Source organism: Uloborus diversus, chromosome 5 (genome assembly GCF_026930045.1).
Source record: "Uloborus diversus isolate 005 chromosome 5, Udiv.v.3.1, whole genome shotgun sequence".
Taxonomy (NCBI): Eukaryota; Metazoa; Arthropoda; class Arachnida; order Araneae; family Uloboridae; genus Uloborus; species Uloborus diversus.
The window spans coordinates 2782269-2810152 of record NC_072735.1 but is presented as its reverse complement, the minus strand read 5'-3'; positions in this window follow the sequence as shown (position 1 = coordinate 2810152).

Genomic DNA, 27884 nt, shown 5'->3' with positions numbered 1-27884 from the left:
AGTGAAAGGTGCATTTTAGGTTTCGCGTTCAAATGAACAAGAGTTAACATTGTTTTCCTATATCGCTGGCCGGGCCCGTGAGAAAAACGCGCATAAGTGAAAAACGCGTATAACAGAGGTCGCGTATAAGCGAGAGATCACTGTATAGTGCAAGTTTGGAAGCCTTTCTCTCTGCTGGTAAAAATAAGGTTCTTAGTATGCCTGCTCTTGAGTCTACTGGATCTTGACCTGGATGGTTCTAACCGTGTCAAGAATAAGGGACTTTTCAGACAGGTCGATTCAGACTTAAGACAGCGATTCAGACTTAAACAGATTCCTCTATGACATCTTAAACTTTGAGCAGATCTCAGATGATATAAGACTTCTAGGAGAGATTAAAGGCCCAGAAGAGCCCTCTTTGGCAAGAATATCGGCTGTCATTGCCCAGGATACCAATGTGTGAGGACATCCATTGAAAAACATTCTGTGATGTTGGGAAAGTGCTTTTAAATTTTTCAGAATTGTCACTGAAGTATCGTCTCCAACCCTTGTCCAATTGCGCAGGTGTCGAATGGCGCTGCGGCTATCGGTTAAAACTCAGACATCTTCAGAAACATCTCCACGAGGCAAAACTTATTTATTAGTGTTATAACTGTTTTTAACAGTGAGTTGAAGTCTACTAAGAACTTAGAATACGTTTTGCCACTCTTTTTCACATAGAAAGTCTGCTTTATGCAGAACTTTAGAATAGAACGCATCTCCGGTGACTTATACACTAGAAATGTATAATATACAGTCCTAGAAAACTTCTGTTAGGAAGGGTGGTTGAGCCGCATTTCAGTAACGTTCTTTTAGGAAGGGTGGCTGAGCCGCATTTCAGTAACGTTCTGTTAGGAAGGGTGGCTGAGTCGCATTTCAGTAACGTTCTGTTAGGAAGGGTGGCTGAGCCGCATTTCAGTAACGTTCTTTTAGGAAGGGTGGCTGAGCCGCATTTCAGTAACGTTCTTTTAGGAAGGGTGGCTGAGCCGCATTTCAGTAACGTTCTGTTAGGAAGGGTGGCTGACCCGTATTTCAGTGACGTTCTTTTAGGAAGGGTGGCTGAGCCGCATTTCAGTAGCGTTCTGTTAGGAAGGGTGGCCGAGCAGCATTTCAGTTGCGTGCACTGTGCAGGATAGCGAGATGCTGACGATTTTAAAGAGATGGGATTGTGACAGAGCACATTTATGCCAAAACTTTAAAGAACTTTAATTCTTTTGGAAAAATTAAGCGGGAAGTGTTTGAGATGTTTTCGGTCGCTCCGCAAAGATTGAAAAAAAGTGTAGAGCTGTTTTTGATACTAAATACCTCAGCTAAGTGACTCAAAACACGTTATTACAGACTAGACAGACATATTTTAGTGGAAAGATTTTGAGCAGTTATTTATGTTCTTCTGATTTGCAATGAAAGAAAGGTAAAAAAAAAAAAAATTTTTTTTTTTTGGTTTAAGTTGTAAACACATATTTTTTTCAGTACAATTAACTGGAAAAAAAGTTGAAACTATTACAAATATTTTACTATTATTCGTTAAATATTTATATTCGTCGAAGATAACTATTGCACATCCAGTTCAAAATAACGCGTTACTGCAAATTAAAAAAATTTTGGTTTTATGTCGATATTAGTGTTAACGTAAATGCTAAGCTGATTTTTATGGGACCATACCTGTAAATATGCTATGATATTGCACTTAATTAGTTGTGATGACTGTATTTCAGGCATGTAATATCCGACATGCCATAAACTGCCAGATCAAACTCTGATTAAAAAATGTTACAAAATGGAGGAATGTAGTTCGCTTCTTCAATCTCGTATGTAATGTTATTTTAAAATGCAGCTACTGTCTGACCATCGATTACATGGAAAGGTTAATATCCGGTTTATAGGCGGAAATGGACGTATCTAATAGTTTATAGGGGTGTTAGTTGGTTTGTTACAGATGTGCACTTTTGCCTCTCTATTATTTAGCCTTAGTTTTGTAAAAACCATCAAAAGCAGTACTATGATACAGTGCAGTATACGCTTTTCTTTTCGCAACTAATTAAGATAAAGCTGAATTTTTGCACGATGTTTATACATAAAGTGTACACTAAAACCTTGACAGTCCCGACCCCAACCTCTCTTGCTGCTCCTCCCCCCCCTCCTTCTGAAACATTGCACACTGATCAGTTCAGTATTATGGTTATACACGTACAGCTTGAAAATTTATGATCTTACCGGAATGTTTCTTTTTTTTTTATTTCACTCCTAACAATATTATTAACCAGTGGTGCCCAACCTACGGCCCAGGTGCCGTATCCGGTCCGCGAAACTGATCCGTGTGGCCCGTTGTTTTGTGAAATGTTACAACTCAAAGAGCACGATTAATGACAATGTTACAAATTGTTAGCCAAATATTTAGAAATTAGTTTCTGAAAACATTGTTGGGGACCACTGTTATTCACAAATTCTGAAGCATACACGTTTTATGTAGATAGCTCAGTTTCACCGTTTTACCACTTAATCATATGCAGAAAACTCACAACAAAAACCAAAAAGTAACTTCAACAAATTAATGCTTTTTATCCTTATGTCTTGGAAAGAAATGTTTGAACAAAATTTATAGATAACTAGAGGACCCGACAGACGTTGTTCTGTTCAAAATTTGTAAATTGAAAAGTTAAAAAATTTTAATAAACTATCAAGTGTTTGAACCGTTTCATTGAAAAAAATAAGTAAAAAGAAAATGTTATAAACTGCTTGGTGTCAGAATGCGTATATTTATTACAACTTGATTTATCTAATGCCCACTGAGCAATTGTTTTATTAATTTTGTTTTCTCCCGTACTTGATGGTTTGTTCCATCAGCCATACTCAACGGATAAAAAGTGTCCGTAGACATTAAGCGTAAAAAACTAACTACCCATCTGGAACAAACAGGAAATCCCGCTGCAACATCCCCCATATGAAAAAGAATAAAACAATCGAAAGGATATATCGTTTTAGAAAATGATAAAGGTAAAAACAGTTCTCTGAATAAGCGAAAATCACTTATCCCTCCACTTCCTCCCGATGTAAAATTAACACATTCTTCAATTAAAACGACTAAAAATTCTTTAAAAATGAAAAGCATTTCTTTGCAATTTGAAATATTTCGTCAAATAAACAAAAAATACAATACATTACATTAACAGTAGCTTTAAAATGTAAACAAATGATCATGCAATTGTACTGTTTAAAGCCAAAGTCGCCAAGCCACCACGTTACTGTAATCCAGTCGATCAGTGAGTGAAGCCAACTCCGACGGATTAGCAGTCCGATCTTTTGAACGAAAACTTTTAAAACTTCACATACTGCCTAATTTCTTCTTTCCACCAAAGATAAAGATCTTCCACTGCACTGATCTTTTGGGTACAGAACTAAGCTGTTGTAATTTACCTGAACGAAAATAAAATTTGTTTCGTCTTTAAATTCCATCATCTTTTCCTTTAAGGATTATCAAACTAATCAGTTTATTATTAAAGTATTCTTGACATTGGTGCCAAAACTGAGATGGATTTGAGCCGAGAAACAAATGTTGCTGGGCTCGATACTTTCTGATCATTTGGTTCGGAAAACCTAAAGCACCGACCCGGTCACATGGTTCAACTACGACGACAGAGCACACGTTTTGCGTGAACTTTACTTTACCAGTACTTTACTTTAAAATATATCTCGGGACCTAAAATCGTTGCTTTCAAGAAATGAAGGCTTCACACACACACACACAATCTCTCTACGTTTTATCTATTCTCAATTGACATATCACAGTAGGAAATTTCATTACAAAAAGCAGAACTGGCTTTCTTATTGTCCTTTGGCAACGGGTTAAATATTTATTTCAGTTCTCGCTCAACAATAGATTAAAATAAATATTAATCATTTGGGAGATATAGCCGTCCAATGTTTAAATTAATTAATTAATTAACAAAAACGTTTCCGATTCGATCCATCGCGCTTCGAAACCATGCTTGCCACAATTCAATTACACACAAAAAATTTGATCAAAATCGGTCCAGCCATTTAAAAGCCTTATGGTGACAAACGTCCGCACAGAAGATTTTTATATATTAAGATATAATGTGATAATAATCATTTTCTTCAAATGGATCAACAATGTAATGACGTTCACTTAAAGTTTGTACTGCCATAATGCAATTATTTGTTACAAAAGTTTATAATTAGTTTGTGTCGGCGATAGTCTACAAAATAATGTTAATGCTTGGCTAACTATTTAAGCTTTAAATAAATCAGGAACAGTTTATTTGAACTGAGATTATTTTCTCGCAGCGGATATTATTAACGTTTAATATTGCTTTTGGTTATTATTTTTAAGTATTATATAAGGGGCCATCTTCTGATATTTCGTTGGTTTGGTCCGAAATATTGTTACAGTGCATTCCACTACAGTGTCCACACATAGACGTTCAATCGAACCTAGCTTTACGACAGATACAGTTTGAAACACATTATGTTTTCAATTGCAAGATATTAATTGGAGAAGTTCATTTGAAGCAGAGGTAATCTTCTTAGACTTAGGAATAAGTCTGTTGCATGAAGTATAATGCCAACCCCACTCTTCTGGGGGACGTTTAAAACCTAACCAAGTTTGAATCTGGTGTTGACCCTAAAAACTCTGGTGGAAACCTTTAAAAGATGTTAATGAGTGACGTCTGAAGTTGGTGGAAGTTTTGATAAATCAAAAGTGGACTTTAGGGACATTTTTGCGATTACTTGCTTTTCACAAACTTTTATTCAAACTTGGTTAGGTTTTAAGTTTCCAGCAGAAGAATGGGTTTGGAAATATATTTCAAGCATCATACTGATTCCTAAGATCATGACAATTACCTCTGCTTCAAGTGTGAAATTTTCCTACTCATATCTTGCAATTGTAAAACATTGTGTTACAAACTGTATCTGTCGTAAAACTGGGTTCGATTGTACGTCTATCTGAGAATACTGTAGTGGAATGCATTATAACAATAGTTCACATCAAGCCAACAAACTGTTAGATGACCCCTTATAAAAAAAAATTGTAGTTATAATAACTTGATGCCTTTTTTGTTGTTGTTGTTGTTGTTGTTGAATGCAACCTATTTTTCAGAAACCAGTTGCAACATAGTCCTCGAGTTGTAACATTTCGCATAACAACGGTTCACACTGATCAGTTTCATGGGACGGATGTGACCCGTGGACGGTAGGTTGGGGACCACTGGTTTATAATATTGTAAGAAGTGAAATAAAAGGAATACTCCGGTATCATCATTAGTTTTCGAGCTGTAAGCGTATAATCATAATACTGCTCTTGCAATGTTTCGGACGGGGGGGGGGAGGAGCAATAGGGGTAGGGACTTTGTGTTTTTTTAGTTTATACTTTGTATACTAACATCTTGAAAAAAAAACAGCTTTCCCCTATTTAGTTGGGACACGAAAAGCGTATAATCATAATATTGCTCTTGCAATGTTTCGGAAGGGGTGGGGAAGGGGGGGGGGGAGAAAGAGGGGAGGTCGAGATTTTGTCTTATTTTAGTGTATACTTTTTGTACTAACATATTGGAAAACATCCGCTTTCCTCAAATTAGTTGCGACACGAAAAGCGCATAATCATAGTACTGCTCTTGCAATGTTTCGGAGGGGATGTGGAGGAAAGCAAGAGGGGTGGGGATCGGGACTTTGTTTTTTTTAAAGAATTCATTACGTACTAACATCCTGCCAAAATTCAGCTTTCTCTTAATTAGTTGCGACAAGAAAAGCGTACAATCATAATATTGTTCTTGCAGTGTTTCGGAGGGGGAGAAGGGGAGAAAGAGTGGTGGGAGTCGGGACTTTGTACTTTTTAAAAGAATACATTATGTACTAACATCCTGCCAAAACTCAGCTTGCTTTTAAGTAGTTGCAACACGAAAAGCGTATAATCATAGTACTGCTCCGACAATGTTTCGGAGGGGGTAGGGGAGAAAGCAAGGGGGGTGGGGGTCGGGACTTTGTATTTTTTTAGTGTGTACATTATGTACTAACAACCTTCAAAAATTTAGCTTTCCCAAAATAGTTGCGACACGAAACCTTTATTGACTGGGCTATAAGTATCAGGAATGATTGCAAGGCTTCAATAATCTTTTAAAAGTAATTCGAGCCATAGAAGTAATAAAAATCCTCATATATATTAGGTCAATGATCGAGTAACGCTCCTGACGTCATCAAAATTGAAACTCGGGCCACGGCATTATAATTCGATAATATGCTTTGATCATGTTTAACATGTAGGGAAAGGCTTTATTGTGACAAGGCTGAACCGATCTGGTAACTTAACGGCTTTACTGGTAAGACTGTCATTTTAGGAGAATGAGAAACGAAAAAGTTGTCTACTTTATCTACTGGAGTTTAGGGTTAATTCAATGGAGTTAGGGTTAAAATTTCAACTATCAAACTATCACCGAACAGGATATTGCTTCGTTCAAATGTCGATCAATCAATTTTCACCCGTCGTACCTTGACGGGTGATTTTCTAGTTTATAAGAATTGATTACAGATACATAAACTACATATACAGGGTGTTTCAAAATGAATAGCGGGGTTTTAACATGGTATAATATTTATTACACCAAACTTACAGCCACAAGTGATATATCAAATGAAAGAGAAACTCAAACAGTTTTACATAATAGCCTACAAGTGTTCAATGTGAGCACCATTCGTCACTCGGCACACATCAAGACGGTACGCGAGTTCTTCCCAAACTTTGATGAGTGTCTCATTAGTAATTGCTGCAACGCAGCTGTTTCAATCCTGTTCCTTAATTCGGGAAGGTCGGCTGGCAGTGGAGGAACATACACACGGTCCTTAATAAACCCCCAAAGATAGAAATCACACGGCGTTAGGTCGGGTGACCGTGGAGGCCATGGGAAACAAGCCCTGTCATTAGGCCCCTTACGGCCAATCCAGCGGTCGGGTACAGTTAGGTTAAGCCAATCGCGTACCTCATTATGCCAGTGAGGCGGTGCACCATCTTGCTGCAATATAAAACACAAAACGCTTTCTGTTCTGTAGTCACAATCTTTGCTACAAGCGCTTTCTAGCGGATGGCAGCAGAAACATTCCATGCGCATGCGCACTGATGCCAACAAACAAAACTGTTTGAGTTTCTCTTTGATATATCACTTGTGGCTGTAAGTTTGGTGTAATAAATATTATAACATGTTAAAACCCCGCTATTCATTTTGAAACACCCTGTAGTTTCAAAAATACGTGGAATGTTTTTCGTGATATTCCATGAAATGGCTTCGCAAATAATTCGCCGAGTAAACCCTTTTCGTGAAATCGACAATAATTTCGCGAGATTTGAGCAAAAGTTTCTGATCCAGTAAGGAAAGAATGGTCGTAAATGACGAAATTTGTCTTACGATTGAAGAATCCTTGAAAGCGAGCGTTACATTTATGAGAGTACAGAGTGGTTATTAGTTAGACTAAGTTGTAGAAAGTGTCAGAATCACAAACAAGGCTTAGAAATGCGCGCTTCATGCGGTAGAGGGCGCTCTGGAAGTTTGTCACACTGGGAGCGAATCACCGTGGAGAAGTAATAGGATAGAAGTTTACTTGAGGCAAATATTTAATAACTAAGTCATTTCACTCAGTCTTGTTTTAAAGTGAACCCGCTAATTAAGTAACCATCACTTGAAAAATATAAATACCATAGCTGCTTGGCGTATGTCTTTTATATCGATTTCATTACGTATTAAACAATAGTGAAAGCAAATAATAAATTTAGAGCAACAGTCGGAAGCTGTATCAGTGATAATTGTGAAATGCAGAAAGGAAGTTTTTAAAAATTATCATTTTTTGCTTCAGACTGCAGATAATTGCCATTAATTTTGACTCGTAACTTAAGATCATAATTAATGGTCATTATCCTCTTGGAAATAATTACTCAGCCTTGGGAAGCCCGTCAAAGTTAATGAGGGTGTTGATTATAAATAATATATACGAAGAAGATAACTACGAATTAATGACATTAGCTGCCTGAGGTCATTAAGCAATATGCAAATCAGCAGCCAGTTAGTTTTGAAACTTTTTTCAAAAGGTTAGTGAAAATGTTACCTAAATTTTTGCTTTTCAACAATGCTTTTCACAAATGTCAGCATGTTTTTCTATTTTTCTTTTTTTGTGGTGCTGTCAATTATTTCGTAGAAAGTTTTAAACCTTTTTTGTTGTACGCTAGCAAAAGGAAAGCTTTTAAAACTTTTCAAGTAAAACTAGAGTAGTAATTTTCCATTGTAAGAAAAGTTCAAAGCGTTGCTGATAGTTTTTGGACAATTTTTCGGGATTTCATCGATTAAAACCAGTTTCTCGTGAAAAACAGGTATATATTTCCGAAAAGTTTCACGAATCACTGAATGAATATTTCTCACTGTTGTGAAAAAAATTTTTGGCTACCGAAGATATGCTCAACTTCTTTACTAGACATTTCGCTTTCAACTCAGTTACGACCCTTCCAGGTTGATTTGGCTTCAAGCGAGAACAAAATGCAGTCTTTGAATATGGAATCTTTTACAAAAGTAGCAGGCAAAAAAAGCTGTTCCGGATTTTTTGCAATGCAGCTTCGGCCGTATTTGATTTAAGAGCTTTCCTGGAAACTTAGAATAACATCTAAGTCTAAGGAAGGTTCCTTTTATTCCAGAAATTTGACTGACTTTTATTGGGAAAGTTTCTGAGCTCTTCCGAAAGCATCCAGGTAACTTCTAGAAAGATTTCTGATTTTTAGAGGAAAGCTTTCCAACTTGACGCTAAATCCCGGTTATCACAAATTTGCCATTTCAACTGCACTTGCGCGCGGACTTAGCTTTTTGGGTTTTTTGTTTTAAGATTTCGAGTTGCTTGTTTATATTTAAGCTGAGCTAGAGTCTCAACAAGTTAATGAATGCGAATAGAATATTTTTACAGCGATTTCGTGACATATATGAAACTACGAATATGAACAACTGATAATCTTTATAATGTAAAGAGAAAAAAGACACATCAATATTTATTTGTTAGGAAATGACGATCTGCTGCCAATCAGCATGCCAGCTTCTATGCACATTGGCCCATTGTAGCCGCAGGCGGCGATGGTTTTGCATGAGAGGAATCCTGTATAAAGGAATCCCTGCGCGCAGCCCACGCTGTAGCAGACGTCTCCGAATTGATGAAGCACACAATGAAACACCTGTAGCTGTTGACCACTGTGTTGCCAATTGTTTAGAAGAAGCTGTGCGCTCCGTTGGCATCATACGCAGCAGGTGTCTGTCATCGCGAGCTGACGTCACATTTCGGGTTTCACTCCCGGATTTCCGAGCTATCCGACCCTCGTCCGTCCACTGTTTCCAAACACGCATGATTGTGCAGCTGTTACGCTGCACACGAGCGGCTACTGCATGATAAGACAATCCAGCTTCACGAAGGCCGACGATTCTGCCCCGTTCAAACTCCGAAATTTGCTCGAATTTCGCTTTCTTTCGTCGAAGAGGCATAGTAAAGATTCAGTTAACGTTTACTCCAGCATATAATCACCGATAATCTTACACACCTCGCTACAGCCGTATATTTGTATTCGGATCGATCCGCCGTTCAGAGGGCGCTGCTCAGCATACGCATGCGCTACCGGTCTGCAATTCTAATCATTTGCATATCATGCCCTACTTTACATTTCCTGCAATTTTCAGCTCACTCGCGTAAGTCCTCCGTGGTGTTTCAATTTTCACAAACAGGAGTGTACATACGCATATACAGATGCCACGAGGAAACACGGGGATCGTCAAAATGGATGTTTCCAATGGTAGGAGTTATCCTAAAATTTCAAATTTTGTCCTAAAATTTCATGTTTTGTCGTAAATTTTTCAATTTAGGGGTAGGAGATGTCCTAAAAATCCTAAAATTCCTTAAATTTCAAATTTTGTTCTAAAATTCCTAAAATTTCAAGTTTTGTCCTAAAATTTCTGAAATTTTTACCATTTTATTCTATACTTGCACAGAAAAAGAAAATTCAACGTAAAATTAAAACTTTTCATGTCTATATTTTATTTATGCCTATATTTTAGGATAAATTGACCTTGCTTGACCGAAACAGTTTTGGACGTCCATACATTCTTAAAAGTATGTATGCACGTGCGGTCGAGCTGAAAAGAAAAAAAAAAGAAAAAAAAAAAAAACCCCTCAACATTCATTTGGGGACGATATTTGAGTGAAAATGTTTTCTCGAATGTACAATACTTCCTTTACTATGTAAAAGGAAGTAATAAATTAGTTAAAGGATAGCACAGAAATAATGTCAGACAAAACTCTCCCGTAACAAAATAACTGGCAAACTTATTAAAGAAGAGGCCTCATGTTTCTTTCATTTTATTAAGTATTCAATTAGTTTTTTATTTTTAATGAAAAAAAAAGTTGAAAACACTTTTTCATAAATCAAAACGAAAAAGAAATTTCAATGATGTTTTGCCGAGCTCTTTGATCAAAATTAAAAACGACCGCCCAAAGCTTTTCCGTGAGCAGTTTCAGTTTTTTAAGGTAATTTTTAGAGTTACATTTTTCAATGTTTATTAATACAAAAAAGTGCGTTAAATCTTTCATAAAAGAATGGGGCTTGATTAACAACAGCTTTTTTTGTTCGTGCAATTCATTCTGGCATATTCTGCTGTAACGAAAATAATTTATCCACTTCATTAAAGCCTTGAGGTACGGTGGCTTCTATCTCGTAATATATTGTCTTGATTATCACTACGGAAGTGCTGAAACTTAAAATGGGGAAAAACAAGTTTCGCTTCGAAAAGAAAACATTTTTCTTTTGGAAGATGCTGAAGAAAATAGCGTTTAAATAAGTTATTAAAGCAATTTTATTAACTGGTCATTTTTTCCCAGCGTCGTTTGTCAATATTATGTAACAGGATCTTGAATGTTCTCTTAATGAGGCAGAAGTATCATGAATAATGTTAAACGAAGAAAAAAGAAGTTTTGAGTCGACTGGATGAGTAAGTTGAAAATGTCAAACGGTATAATTGGACCAGTATGCTCATGAGAATAAATAAATAAAAAAGAAATTCCAGAAGTATACAATTCTATTTTCTATAATGTAAAACTATACATTATTTAGAGCTGGGTACACATGACAATATCACGTGGCATGAAAAATTGCAAAATGCGTTTGTCAAAATACTCCGATTTCCGTTATAACTAGAGCAGTAAAACTACTGGAAAACATAACCAATACTCCAGTTTCAATCATTTCAAGAAGCTAACTCAACTAATGTTGTCAACACTAGAAGTAGACAGAAAATTTTACTAATTTAAAATACCATTCCTGAAAGCGTATAAAATATTGTTTTTTTACCTAGTATTATATGCTGTTAGCAATAATTCTCACATTTAAGCATTAGTTTTACACTAAACCTTTTAAAAGCGCTTAAATGAAGGAATATGTAATAAATAAAATTGAACGAAGGACAACTCACGAGACCAGGGCTGCGGAATGAGAGTTCAATTGAAGGGATCTGAAGGAGTCAGAGTTGGGAGCAGAAGGTCTTATAGCTCTATGAGTTGGAGTCGTTCATTTTCTTTCGAGTTCGTAACTCTGCTAGTTCTCCGGAGTCGGAGAAGTGGAGGAGTCGGAGTCAGAGTCAAAGGCTCTAAAACTCCAAGAATCAGAGCAGGTTATTTTCCCTCCACACGAAGCAGATGTATTTGATGATGCGTTGATTTTTTATATGCTTTATTAAAAATTTGATTTCAAAAATTTTCAGCATTTCCTCCATCTACAATAAAATGCATAGTTAAAATCTTTTCTCTGCGCGAGTGACTGAATCAACGTTCACAGTGTGTTCAAATACATGCGATATACGTAGAGACAAAGAGACTGATAAACCGAATGAGCAGGCCCACATCCACTCTACCCACAAGAAGAATATTTGTTTTTTTTAGTCAATTATTTTTTTCCCATTATTTTTGTTAATAATATTCGTAAGCAAAATTTAGCTTAATTTCATACCTTTTGCATATATTTGCATCATCTTATTTTGCGTTGCTTTTTTAGTTTTTAATTTTTACAAAAATGTCGACATGGCGAGAAATTTGGCTGTTTTTTCTTTCTTTTTTTTAAAATCTGGATTCATTTTGGCCATTGGGCGGTATTTAGATATTTAGAGAGTTAACCATTGAAGCATATTAAAATGTCCAATATTGGGAAAACTAATCAGTATAAAATGTTTTTTTTTTTGCTTCATTTCGCAACAAACTTGAGGTAAAAGTATTTAAAGTTTCTTTGCTTACTCCAAGGCACTATTATCCTTAAATTGGCGTAAAAGGAAGTCATGTGATGGACACATCAGCTCGTTTAGTAAAAGAATCTTGCGTGTCAATATACCCTTTCGATGCACCGCTAAATGAATGGCATAACTCGAAACTCAACAATGTATGTTATTTCGCTGTCCCCTACTTTTCGCCGATAAGAAATTTTCCGCCCCCCTGTTTTCCAGTTTCAACTTTAACTTTTGATACATTTAATAGAAGGGCATACAATTTTGAAAAATACATAATTAATTAAAAAATGCATAAAATTTTGATACATTTTTGGAGGAAATTTTAAATGTCGGCGAAAAATATGGTGAGCCGTTATTTCTAACCCTGAACTTCATTGTTTGAGGAAAGTTAAAATTACACAATTTTAGCAAGTAGATGGCTATTAAAATTTAGTTTTGCTTTTTACAACAGTGCTTCAACGTAACAATTAGTTAATCAATTCTGCTAAAACTGCTAAAAAATTACGTAAAACATTAAAAAACTTTCTTTCTAAATTAGTTTATCAAAAACATGACTTCAAAAGGCATATCGTTGGAAAACAAAAATTAAATTTCATTTTTCTAGGGCTTGAGGTTTTTCCGGGAAGTCTGCCACACACACATACACACACAAACACACATAAACATCTTATTTTATCAAATGTGTAGACACATTTCTAATTAATGAATAACTCTGATTAGGCTTGTTACCTTACTTTTTGAAACCCAAAGTGAACACACACAGACACGTTGTGCGTATTCATACGCTACTGTATACAATAATAAAATTAAAGAACGGCTACTTTCACTGGCGATTCACCGTTAAGATTAGGCCTTTTGCAGATGTCTTTGGCACGTGATTGTTGATAACCACCGGCTAATGTCGACATTTACCAAGTTTTGGTCCTATACGGCAGCATATATAGCACAACCAAACATCGAAATGGGCTAATGAGAGTAAAAAGGGTTTAAACAGCAGCATTTGAAATGAAGTAAAAAATATTTGAAAAAGATATTCAGAGTTTTTCATCGTCTGCTGCATTGATGCAAAAAATAACGATCAAACTACAAAAAAACTTTTTTTTTAAACAAGATGCACTTTTTGAATAAAATATGGTGCAGTGATACATAGAACTTTTCCATTCTATCCAAAAATTGAAAATTAACTTGAACGAAGAATTATTTAGTCATGCTACTTTATAAAAGATTAATCACTTGTCTAAAGATTTTGGAAAAAAGTGGCAAAAATAAACTTAAATAAAGTGAGTCACCAATCTTTTTTCAAGCTGTAATCAAATTTATAAATAAATAAAAAAAAAAACTTTTTCTTGCTCAGTTTTCTAAAGAAATACTGAGAGGTGAAGAAAATGTATATATTATTTTGCACTTTTCAGAATTTCTTAAGTGATTAATTTGCGAATATATTTTGTTTGCAAAAAAATTGAAAGTGTGATTAATCGTTGTTTAATATTCAGTAAAAATATTTGTTGAATAAGCTGAAATTATATTTGGATATGAGAATTTCTGGATTAAATGCATTTTTATGCATAACATTATTTAAAACTCTGCTGTTGACTATTATTGTGTAATTTTCCTACAAATAGGATTTCTTCTGCTGCAATGATATCGATTTTGTTTCTTATGATACATAAAATTATTTATTTAAAACACTACAGTTGCCTACTATTGTATAGTAGACAACAGAACAAATCCATGTATATCCTTGCAATACATGGATTTGTTCTGTTGAAATGAAATCAAAGAAATAATTTCAAAATTAATCCTATTCCGAATGTCATTTTAGAAACTATAATTTTATTGCTCTGATGTAAAACATTTTTTTTTTACTTCTTACTTGTAAAAGTCTTTTTTTTTTTTAAATCTGTTTTACGGTCCTTAGTGTAGCAAAAGCCTTATTAACAGATGCTCACCAAAAGTGGAAATATTTTATAAGACTTCTAAATTCGGTTTTGTAGTAACAGAGAATGCAAATCCCTCGATTTTTCACGAAAAAGGAAGGAAATTATCAGTTTAACACATGTATCTATATTTTTGTCTCAGGTACCGTAACTTCAAAATGGATTAACCGATTTTGATGCAAAAACCAGGACTGTGGAGTCGGAGTCGGACTGATTTTGGGGTAAAGGAGTCGAAGTCAGAGTCGTTCGAAAACATGCCGACTCCGACTCCGACTACTGGTTTCTTTTTCTTCTTCCAGACTCTCCTTGCATTTTTAAAAAAAACTGACTACCAATTAAACTTATTACATGAATAAAAGCCTACTAATAAGAAAATAACTCATTGTGATTACCAGCTGGCTTGATTGTTATCGAACTTTCTGTAACAGCTACCTACGCCGCCTACTAGTTTGCTTATTTTCTAACTTTATTTAACTGATAGCAACTGTCAGCAAACGGTTTTGTTGCCTAAAATTTTCTAATCACTTTCAAATAAAAATAATAATACATTTTTTTTAAACGTCGATTTCAGTTGTAAAATAGTAAAAGGAATGTATGTATCGCTTGAGCAAGTCGGGAAACTTTTGAGTGTGCTTGGTCAATTCAAATAAGTGTTGGCACAAAAGCGCAAATCCAAAAGATCCGATAAAATATAAATGTTTTTTTTTTTTTAAATCTAATGACTTTATCTAAGAAAGCTCGGTAATCACTGAAAAGTACAAAATAGAATTAGTACATGATTTATTCGTTACAACACTCAATAATTGTAGTTAATTCTAAAATCTTTATATTAAGGTTGATTCTGAAGCTGCCAGTAAAATTAAAATTAAAAATTGAGCCGAGAAATGTAAGTATAGTAAAAGTTATTCGTACAAAGCTGTATACCTCCGCATTTTGTGTAAAATTTACTCCAGACGTCCATGTACCCGACCTCTTTCCGCAATATAGTGCAATATTTTTGTTGAAATTTTTAAGATGAAATTAAAGATTTATTATGGGGGAAGATTTTTTGAATTAAAGTATTTCAATTTTTATAAACTCTGAAATTAAGTTGAGATGTCCCTCGGGAGGGGGGGGGATCACCCCCCCCAGGAAAAGTTTTCTGACTTAGCAAAAAAGTTTTTTTTTCTCTCAAAACTCTTTCCCTCACTCTTCTCTGTGCTTTCAAAAATTGAAAGCACAGGACTTGATCAACATCTATTTCTTAAGCTTTAAAGGGGAGCAAATTAATCCTTTTGAATTTTTTTAAAAATGGGTTTTTTAAGTAATCTCATTTTAGAAATCGCAACTATTGGATAATTTGATTTTCAAATTGAATTTTTAACGTTGTATGCATCTTCGGTTTAAAATAAAATACAACGCGAAAATTTCATTAAAAAGAATTAATATTTCGATCTCTGTTTGGGGTTTTCCCCCCTTCCTTTGAGGGGGAGGGGTGTGAAAAAAAAATAAATAAAAAAGCCGGAGTCGGAGTCGGAGTCGGCTATTTTTCTTCCACACCGCAGCCCTGGCAAAAGCTCTAGCGCTCAAAATTAAGAGAGTTTTCAGACTTGGTCAATTATCTCGAGAAGTACTGGACTGGATTTTGATGAGATTTGGAATTCACATACATCGATGCAATACAAAACAAATAACTTTCCAACATTTAAAATACACACCCCGAATCATGAACAACACTCGTTTTAGTCGGATGGTATGAAACAGCGGTTGCAAAATTGAAAACAAATGTGGGTTAGTAGGGGGTATGATTCACTTTAACAGATAGGCAAGCCGCACTGCTGGTTCCATACTTGAAATGAGGCAGTTTAGTTCTTGGGGCACTTGGTCCCACTCGCTCAACAACGCAAATCCATAGGTCCTGGATGAAGATTGCAAGTTGTTATTCCCTCCTGAGACAGACCCAGACATGCTTTTTTGGGTTGAATTCTGGAGATCTGCTTGGCCAACCATCCGGCAAATATTTTCCCCTTCTAGAAATTCGCCGAGCAGAAGAGCTCTATGTAGCCTTGCGTTATCGTCATTTAAACGGACTCAGAGCCAACAGCACCTCTGAAGAGGCAAACACAGGATCCCAAGACCCTATGTCTGCCAGCTGTCACAGAGCCTCTTTCAAAGACATGGAGGAGTGTGGGACCATCCAGCGTGATTTTTGCCCAGACCGTCAAACCTCCGCCACCATATTGTCGATTGCGCGGATATGGAGGACAAGTAGCGGGTGCTTGTCTTCCCCCAGATAAACGTGCGACGAGGATCGTTGATTAAACCAGGATGCATCAGTGAAGAGAACGGTCGCTCATTGGTCCATGCTTCAATCTCCTCTCTACCCCATGCTAAACGGGTTCTCCTGTTCATAACAGTGAATAACAAACAGCAGGAATATTAACAAACAGCCGACCTTGAAACTATGGATTATGTAGTCGCATACAAGTCATTAGAGAGCTGAGGAGCTGCAGCAACCCTGTTACACCACGTTGTAATGGAAAAATGGCGATCTTTTCGGGTCTTCGTGCTTCTTGGATGACTTTGCACAGGCTTTCTCTTGATTCAATACTGTATCTTGGAACTGTTTCTACACGATGCTGGGCGTCAAATTGAATTCTCTGCAATCTTGGACTTGAAACTGGCCTGTTTCTAGCTTTCCCTCAATTCATCCCCTCGTTTCATCAACTAAACGTCGGCGATACTTATTTTTACTGTAAGAATAAGAAAATACTGATTGCTGCAAAAAGACGCCGAGGAATTCGCCAAAGGGTGCTAGCAAACAAGATGCAAGTTTCATACATTCTGCCTCCAACTAGTGTTGTTCAGGATAATGCGTGTAAATGTTGGATGGTTATTTGTGTTGTGTTTCGATAAACCGGAATTATCTCACAGGTGCAACACGACTGACCATGTTAGAAAGGAGTACAAGACTAACGGAAGGTTAAGAAATGATTCTAACAATAAAATTTAAGACGATCTAAATGAAGCAAACAAAAAGAAAAATTTAAGTCTATTGTTTGCAGAAAACTTTGAATATTCTGCATGCAATTTCTAACATAGCGGTATTTTTCTTTCATTTATAAAGGTATTTGGATGAAATATTTTGTCCTGCCATAAATAAGCAGAGATTGGTATCAAATATGAATTATGCCAAGCATTGTGATCGTCCTTGCAACATTTTCAATCAAAACCATTGAAATATTCTAACTAGAATTGAACATTCTAGTTAGAATAATTCAATGCTTCTATCTTATCTCGACTCACATAAAAAAAAAAAAAAAAAAAAACACTAGCTAAATATTCAAAATTTCTTGGTGAAAATAAAACATGCTTTGCATAAAAAGATAGGAACCGCTTTATTTTTAAAAAACCGTTTCAGTTAGAAAGAAACTCAACTTTATTCATTTTATGGGAAAGTAGAGGAATACTTTAAGCTTTAAGAATAAAAGAAACCGTGGAAGGATTACTAAAATTAATAATGGCGGGTATGCTTTTTATTGTTTCTTTGTTCTATTTTTAGGGCTTTAATCGCATTGAAGGTAGATTGCAGCAACAAAGTTCTGAGGCTTTTGGATCAACTCACTTGCATTTAATGTCTTTGACATTTTAATCATTTTCGTGCAAACATTTGAAAAAGGATTTTCATTTTTCATTTTATTTATTATTATTATGATTATCATTATTTTTTGAGGCGCAGCTTCTAACTAATTTCAAACGAATGTCTTTCAGAATATGAAGGCTATAGCTAACTTCACGACAAAAAAGAAGCAACCTGATGTAATGAGGTTTTGGCACGTTGAACTATAACTGCGTCAATGTTTACCCCTTTTGGGGAGTTCAGTGAAAAAGAGCCGGATGATTGGCACGAATTTGAATTAGAATACTGTTCCAAAACTTCTTCGAAAGTAAGCCAGTTCAACTCACGGCGGGGCTATTGTGAAGCAAATCACTGCCTTCACGAGAGCCCCGTTCAGCGCCTACCCTTCCTTATTACACTGTAAGAAAAATGTGCAACCTTACTCCGCAAATACGATGGCAGCATTCTGCACTTTGTGTAACCTTATTCCGGCGGTTAGCTTACTCCATAGCAATAGAGTAACTTAACTGATAAAACTGGTGTAACGTTATGAGCGTACACCAGTTTTATCAGTTAAGTTACTCCACTGCTATGGAGGCCACTAAACTGCCACCGCTTTTACGGAGTAAAGTTACAGATTTTTTTTACAGTGTACCCGAAACTGATAAACGTTGTCAAAGTCGGAACTCAATTTATCAGGATTCACACTACAAAAGCGGAATTATGGGAAAGGCAAAGTCCCGCAGAGTGCTTGATGAAATATAAAAAAAAGAGAGAGAGAGCACACACACACACACACACACACACACACACAGAGAGAGAGAGAGAGAGAGAGAGAGAGAGAGAGAGAGAGAGAGAGAGAGAGAGAACACAGAGAGAGAGAGAGAGAGAGAGAGAGAGAACACACACAGAGAGAGTGAGAGAGAGAGAAAACACAGAGAGAGAGAGAGAGAGAACATACACACAGAGAGATGCAAATTTTAAAGAAGCACCAATGCAGGAAAATAATGATTAAATACCGCCGATTGATTAATCAGTTGTTCTATTAAACATACTAGCATAAAACAATTTGACATGTGGACTGCTGCACTTAGACGTTCAGTATGTTTTCATAACCAAATAGTTTACAGTTTACTTATAAACTTAATTGGGGGCTCCCCCCCCCTATTCTCCAACCCCTTTCGCCTCCTGTGGTGGGCAACAATTGATGATCTCAATACTTTTACCCCTGGATGTCTCGTAGACATCCTAGGTGTCCTGTGGACTGATTTAGTCAATTCATAGCTCCAGTCCCTTAAGGTCTAAAAGTGTGAAACATGAAGACATAGCCTCCGCTGAATATCCTGTATCTAACGATACCAGCATTGTCCTGATCAATGTTGACAGTCCAGATGATGGGGGGCAAGTGGACTATTTTAAGTTTCGAGTAAAACGCGTTTAAAGATCTGGGCGGTCATTCCAAGCTCGCCAGCTTGCGAGATCGAGATTCTCGCTCACGTGATTGGTTTTGATATAGAAATGCCACAAACTAGTATTCTAATCTACTCGAACTTAGCTTGAGGCTGGTTCGAGTAGATTAGAATACTACTTTGCGACATTTCTACATCACAACCAATCACGTGAGCGAGAATCTCGATCTTGCAAGCTGACGAGATTGGAATGACCGCCCAGATCCTAGGTAGGCTTTCATTGATTTTTTTTTAAAACCATGCTGTACAGCAGCACCTACCAGGGCTACTAGTACCATCTCTTGCCCCAAGACAGAGGAGAGGTTCACCTACCATTTGTTCTGGTTATCTCCAAATTTTTAATTTTGCTTCTCACTACCTCATATGTAAACTAAATTTCGGTTTGTTATTTATATACAAGATTTTTACCTTAACATAAAAGTGCCAAAAAGAGTTAAAAAATATTTTCAGAAATTTTTCAGTGGAAAAATTTCCTTTAATTTGTGATTTTTCAGTGGAAAAATTTCCCTATTGATTTTTGAGAAAATAAATTAATTAGGAATAAACAATGAAAACTGAAATCTCATTTTTATTGCCGCATATTCAATGTAGAGGGTTTATAGATGCATAAAACTTTTTTAGCATTTCGAAAAAGGTTTTTAGTTATACGTTATGTCTGCATTTTTTTTTCTTTTGTAAGTTTGCTGTTTTAAACACTTGTCATTTTACTTTAAAAGCTTGATGTTTTACACCATTTTTTTTCGCATAAATGTAAATAGGAATGTTTTCTCATAGAATCAATATATAGAGATGATATTTGATAAAGTAGAAGATCAAATATTTGAACTAATTGAAGCCATAGGAAGTTCGGATTTCCAAATTGTTCGGATTTTGAAATTAACAAAAAAACACCGTTTAGGAAAATAGTATGCTATTTAATCAAATGAAGTGTTATGCAATATGCATGTACCTAACACGCATCACAGTACATAGCGCTACAATAAGTATTTACGTATTTTAAAAACAAAATTTAACAAAAGTTCTAACTCTCAGTGGTTACTGAATACGAAGAAAATTTTGTTAAAACTTTATGGGAATGCGTTCGGATTTTTGATGTTTCGAACTTCTGACGTTCTAACAGTTCAAATTTTACTGAACTACCTTATACAGGGTCTGTATAAAAAGTAATGAGACTGAGCTTTGTTCTAAGAATTTATTGCAGATATTAACACTCACACCTAAAATTCTTCAAAATAAGACCCTTGACCTAGCAGCCTTATCCCAGCGAGTGTTCTAAGCTTCGAAGGCTGCTTTGTAGCCTGCTTCCAGAATGTCCTTTTAAAGTCTTGTATTAGCGCTTTCACCACATCTAGGGGTCCATGGTTGCCCTTTTAGCCCCTTCATGCCCTTTTAGGGATATTTTCACCTTCGGGAATAGAAGAAAGTCCGCTGGGGGATAAATCAGGGCTTGATTATAGCACAGGTCAACTAGTCCTGGGCCTGGGGCCCCATCTTCCTAAGGGGCCTCAAATTTCCTAAAGAATTATGCATAATAATTAAAAATAATAATAATAGCTTATTAATAGCAAAAAACTTCCTTAAAGGAGAATTTTTATTCATTCTGCTATTAGCGAATTTACCATATCACAACTATGAGGGGCCCTGAAGGGATTCATAAATGCACATGGTTAATGATTTACGTAATTCTGGGATAGACAAAAGGGCCCCAAAATTGAATTCCGACGGGGACCAAAAATGTAACCACCGTATCCCGCTATAGAGTTTTCAGGGGGCCTCTAAATTATTGTGGGCCTATGACCTCACTTTTAGTTAGTCGGGCCCTGCGCTAAATAGTGGCTGTTGGCGGGTTGGAGAAGCGTAGAGGTGCCATTATTGACCAGGTAGTCTTTGAGGATGAAGGAGGTGTTTCCAGCATTTCTCAAGTTTTCAGCAAAGATGCTGTGAACTGTCGTTTAATCAAGTCCAACTTCATCTGCAACTTACCGGCGGTCTGAATTTTGCACAACACGCATACGATCCACATTTGCGTCCGTTCTGATTGATGGTTGACATACACCCTGTTTGAGATTCTTCCTCGACGCTCTCCCGGCCTACTCTTAAACACTTGTGCCACCAAAACACATGCGCTCTTGACAGACAATTATCTTTAAACACTTGCTTACAAATCTCTAAAGTCTCTGAAAACGATTTATCAAGTTCCACACAAAACCTAATCGGGCAACGCTGCTCAAATGCTCCCTGCATTATGGAGCTGGAACCGACGTTAGCAACAGAGGTACACTATAACGAAGAAGTTGCCCGAAAGAAGACTCCCAGGCGACTGCGGACCGGAGTGAGTCCCACCAGTAACCCCCACCACCGACCTAACTGATTTGTGCACCCTTGGGAGGTACAGTCGCATCAGCAAAAAATAAGTCTCATTACTTTTCATACAGACCCTACAATTTAAATTTTTTCTCTACTGTAAACACTACATTTTACAGTAATATTTGCCATAAAAGTTTCCTGAATTTTTTACAGTGTACCTAAACTTTCCTAAAAATTTAGTTTCCATATAAAAAATGCGTTGATAAAATTTTACTTCGATGAAAGCTAAAATGCGTCGGTTTACCTTGATTGCGTACTTTTGTAAAACTACCATCGCACCAAAAGGAACAAATAAAACAAAGAAAAAACAACCCACATTGTTTTATAGCTGATCATTATGCTAAAGTTATGTCATTACGAGAATTTTCAACTGTTCTTTGAAGTGCAAGCGGAAAACTAAAACTTCCTAATTAAAACTGAATGTTTAAACTATAAAAAATAATTTTTTCTTCTGCGCAAGCCGACTTCATTTGTTAGAAAATTTAGCTTTATTCATTAAATAGAAAAATAGAGGGGAATGCTTTAAGCTTCTTTAATAAAAGATACCGGGAGAGGATTAAGCTATTTTATAATGTCCGGTCCTTTTCATTATTCTTTTGTTCTATTACTAAGTTTTTTAAAATCTTATTGAAGAAAGCTTAAAACAATAAATTTCGAAACTATTCGTTACTTTGAATGAACCCTACTTCTTCAGCGTTTCAATATTTTAGCCAAAGAAAAGCCTTTAATGTTTTCTTTTTTCAAGCAGGAATACTGAAAGCTTTTTTTCTGTGAAATAAAATTGATTTTCTTAATTAGACGTGATTATATTTTAATTATATAAAAATTATTTTTGACAAAAAGGTGACTCCATGGATTCTTTTAAAAAATTAAGCGACAAAAAATTAGAAAAAAGGTTTTTTCAGTAGTTTTGAGCGCACATAAAAAAGCAAAAAAGATTCTATTTTTTTTCAGATAAGTAAGATAGGTTTTATTCTTGATACATTTTCAATAGAGATAGTTCAGAAAAATTTATAAAAGAAAATCAATTACTAGCCAACAAGATAGTGAACTCATTTTTCATTGCTTTTTTCGTCATTGCTATTGTCTCTATTTTCCCACCACTTCTCAAATGAGTATGTTAAAAGAAACTGTTATCAGTAAGCGTAGAGATTTTATCTGAGATTTTCACGCAGTATAACTTACCCTGATGTTAATTTAATCGCCATTCGGTGTTTAAAATGTACAACTACATTTACAGGTTGATTAAACCAAAATGAAGTGAATTCAAAGCGTGAGGAAACTACAAACGAATTATTTTTGATCCTAAATGATTATTTATACGCATATTTTTATTGGCAATTGACGTTATGATTGTTATAATTCATTTTAGTTATCAATTAATCTGTCTCTCATTTTTTTGCTTCCCCGATTGGTTTATGAATCAGTTATCGTGTTATCGTACATTGTGATTTGTACTGGAACAGTCTTTAGTTAGGTCCCTTACTTCATCAGAAGACTTGTATCATTCATCTTAAGAGCTGTTCGGTAGAACAAACATATCATCGAAAGAGTTGAATCATTCATCTTAAGAATTGTTTGGTAGCACAAACGTATCACCAGAAGAGTTGAATCAATCCTCTTAGGAATTGTTTGGTAGTACAAACATATCATCAGAAGATTTGAATAATTCATTTTAAGTACTGCTTTGTAGCACAAACATATCATTAGAAGGGTTGAGTACTTCATCTTAAGAACTGTTTGGTAGCACAAACATATCATCAGAAGATTTGAATCATTCATTTTAAGTACTGCTTTGTAGCACAAACATATCATTAGAAGGGTTGAGTACTTCATCTTAAGAACTGTTTGGTAGCACAAACATACCATCAGAAGATTTGAATCATTCATTTTAAGTACTGCTTTTTAGCACAAACATATCATTAGAAGGGTTGAGTACTTCATCTTAAGAACTGTTTGGTAGCACAAACATATCATCAGAAGATTTAAATCATTGATTTTAAGAAATGCTTTGTAGCACAAACATATCATTAGAAGGGTTGAGTATTTCATCTTAAGAATTGTTTGGTAGCACAAACATATCATAAGAAGATTTGAATCATTCATTTTAAGTACTGCTTTGTAGCACAAACATATCATTAGAAAGGTTGAGTACTTCATCTTAAGAACTGTTTGGTAGCACAAACATATCATCAGAAGAGTTGAATCATTGCTCTTAAAGGGAGGTGAGAGATAAGGTTTTGCAGTTTCAAAAAAGTAATTTTTTCTCTTTTTGTTTCGCCTTGTAGGTAAACATTTCAAAAATATATTCTCAAAATTTCAAGTCGTTTCGAGCAAAATTCTCAAAGTTATCAAGTGATCAGTCTCCGCTCCTTCAAACTGTCGCTCCGATAGCTGCCGAAGAATACAGCAGTTATGACAGCTGCGGACGCTCAGAATGTCAGTGCTGCTTGCATGGGGTTAGTTAAATATAATATAAATAAATAATGAAAAAAAAAAAGGCTAAGGAAATCGAAGCTGCTACAGGGACTGTCTTCTATGGAGCTGGAATTGACTCCTTTTAGCTTCTAAAACTTGGAACGCGTTTTTCTCAAAACCACGTTTTCAAAGTCGGTGTTCACTCCCGTTTTAAAACCAATCGACCGATCCATTTCAAATTTTGTACACATATTCTGCATATAAAAAACCTCCTCCCTACGTTGAGTTTGAGTTTTTTTAATGTGTTTTTTACTAAGAAAATAGCGGAATTTTTCGTCAAAAGTAGCACTTTTAACTTCAAATGGCCGCCAAAAATTTTAAAGTCAAACAAAAAAGATCCGAGAACGTAGGGGGGAGGATTAATTAATACTTGGACTAAATTCAAATAGAATTTTATTTCAGATAAATGTCAGCTGAGATACAATGAACATCATAAATCATCTTTGTCCAAAGGTGTTCCAGGAAAAGCTCTGTCACCAGCTTGTCTGTGGATATTATTTGATCATAAATTTTTAGAATGTTCCTAAAAGCATACATAATAACGCGCAAAAGGTTTTAATAAATTTAATAAAACCATTTTGTAAAAAAAATTGTAAAAAAAGAAAAAAAAATAATTTGAATTTTTGGCATCTTATATTTTTCGCAATCACGAGCGTGTGTGTGTATGAATGCGCGTGTGTGTTTGTGTAAGCGCATTTGTGTGTGTTTGTGTAGGCGCATGTGTGTGGGTGCGTGTGCGTGTGTGTGTATGTATGCATGTGTGTGCGTGTTGTGTATGCAGTGCTATGTGTGTAAGTGTGTGTGTGTGTGTGTGTAGGCGTTCTTGTGTGTGTATGTAGGCATATGTGTTTGTGTCTGTGTGGAGGCATGAGTGTGTGTGTGTGTGTGTGTGTGTGTGTGTGTGTGTGTGTGTGTGTGTGTGTAAGAGTGTGTGTTTGTGTCTGTGCGCTGGCATGAGTGTGTGTCTGTGTATGTAGGCGTGTGTGTGTATGCGTGTGTGTGTAGGATATGGACGCAACCTGGAGACAGTTTTCGCAAGAGGAGCAGCATCGCGAGACCGGTCGACGCGACGGTGGTGCTGGCAGAGGGTGCTGGTGGGAAAATAAAATGATAGGAATTCAAAACAGTCAAATGAGAACAATAAGCAATCGTGATTACTCAAAAAGTGATTTTTTTTGACGCTGAACCCCCTCCCCTCCCTTAAAAACTGTTTGGTAGCACAAACATATCATCCAGTGCGCTGGTCTAAGTTCTGTGGCAACTGCAATAGGGAAGAACGCTATTTCAGCAACCACAACAGCTCAGAGCGGAAAGGTCCCGGAATGTTCTACAAAAGTGAGCAATTTGAAAGAAAAGGACCTCCACAAATTAAAAGCCATTTCCGACATAATATTAAGCTAATTTTGTTAAAATATTTATTTCAGTGTGTTGTTTTTCTGAGTTTCCAAAGTTTTCATGCAATTGGAGAAAATATTTCCAATGACCTTAATGAATTTTAATTTGCAATTCAAAATACTTTTGGCCAATGAAATCTAAATATATATATATCTTACGTCAAACTATTCAATGCACAATTAATTACTTTATATCATTGAATCATAAATTCAGTAATACATAAATATATTAATGTTTATACATCGGCAGCTCAGTCAGTCCATCTGAGTACTACAGTTTCGTGCTTATTAGCACTCATCAGCCAGGAGCAGGAAGTGCCTGATCTGGAGGTGGAAATCTTTTAAGGAAGCCAAGCGTGCCTTCCTGAAGAGGTTTTCCACCTTATTGTTTTGGTGACTCGTCTGGTCAATGCTAATTCTATATTAACTACCAGTTTGTTTGGCACTCTTGGCTTTCTAAAGAGCTTTTCCATCTCAAGCTCAGGCACTTCCTATTCCGGGCTGATGAGTGCTAATAAGCACGAAACTGCTGTCCTCGGATGGAATGACTGAGCTGGCGATGTATTTCTGCCTTAGCCCTGGCTATAGGGCGGTAACTTACTAAAAATATTTATGCTCAGTTTTTCCTAATTTTTTTTTTAGCTCATTATATTTCAAAAAATAAAGTTTTCACTATTTTGTCGATTCTTTCCGTTCGAGCTTACTATTTTAAGGCTTGTTCCTAAGTAATGGAATATATTCAAAATGATAATACCTTAAACTGATAATTTGAAATTATTTTAAGTGAAAGGATTTAAGCGATTTCTGAAATATTTCGGCAAAATTTGTTACATTATCAGATTAAGCTATTTTTAATGCCTTGAGCTCATTAACTTTGCACTCACTTTTACACCAATTAGGAAATTCAGGTTTGCAACATATGCAAATCTGTGCTGAATGAAGACTGAAAAATGCTCTATCTTTACTTACTAATAATAAAGCTGAAAGTCTCTCTGTCTGGATGTCTGTAGGATGTCTGGATCTCTGTGACGCGCATAGCGCCTAGACCGTTCGGCCGATTTTGTGGCATAGAGTTAGTTTGCAGCATGGGGGTGTGCACCTCGAAGCGAGTTTTCGAAAATTCGATGTGGTTCTTTTTCTATTCCAATTTTAAGAACAAAATTATCATAAGATGGACGAGTAAATTACGAAATTATCATAACGTGGAACCGTAACATGGGCACAACTCAATTGGCGAGATACGAAATTATTATAACGTGGAACCGTGACATGGGTACAAGCCAAATGGCGAGAAAATTCACCATACATTATTTTTAAATACGCAGGCGAACCAAAAGACCTTTTATTTTTTCTATTACGGGCAAAGCCGTGCGGGTACCACTAGTACAGAATAATTCTTGTTGCATTAAATTACGGCAATCTCTTTGCTTTAATGAAATTTATCTTTCATGTCAGTTAGCGTGTTTAATGTTGCATTGTTAATTTCTTTTATTTCATGTAAAACTTTGACCCTCTTTACACATTTGATGCAGATTCTTTTCATATTTACTATACGTAACTTTGTGCATCAAAAATTTTTGAACTTCTATCTCTCCTTCGTCATCTTTCTTTTACACACACATTAAAAGTATGTGTGTGTTTATGCATAAGGAAATGAGGCTAGTACACAAATTCATTTAGCAATTAGGTCAAACTAAATCTCGGATACCATAAGAAGTTAGTGGAAATCTTGAAGTCACCTTAAATTGTTTACTCTTCCTTGGTTTCATTCGTGATTTCACAATAAAAACCATCCCACGGAAAACCTCGTCATTTTCACTTATATGTGACTCATATCTTTCATTAAAACACAGAACACAAATTCATTTAGCAATTAGGTCAAACTAAATCTCGGATACCATAAGAAGTTAGTGGAAATCTTGAAGCCACCTTAAATTGTTGTAAAATTTTGTTGTTTCAGAAATCACAAACTTATGAATGTTTTCATTAAAACGCATTTTTGTTTAATCTATACTAATATTATAAAGAGAGAGGGTGGATTTTTTTATGTTTATATGTTCGAGGTAATCTCCGGAACCACTACACCTATTTGAAAAATTTCTGCACTGTATGAAAGGTTCTTTCTTACTGAGCGACATAGGCTATAATTCTAAAAAATCCCATAAATAGTTCTTTTTTTATTCCAATTTAGGCCCAAATTTCACGTAAATTCCCGAATATGGGAGTGAAAAATTACTTGCACATATTAATATTATATATCGTTGAAAAGGGTACAATTTTCCGTGTTCTAAACAATTTGTTTCTATATTAATTACGGCGGGAAT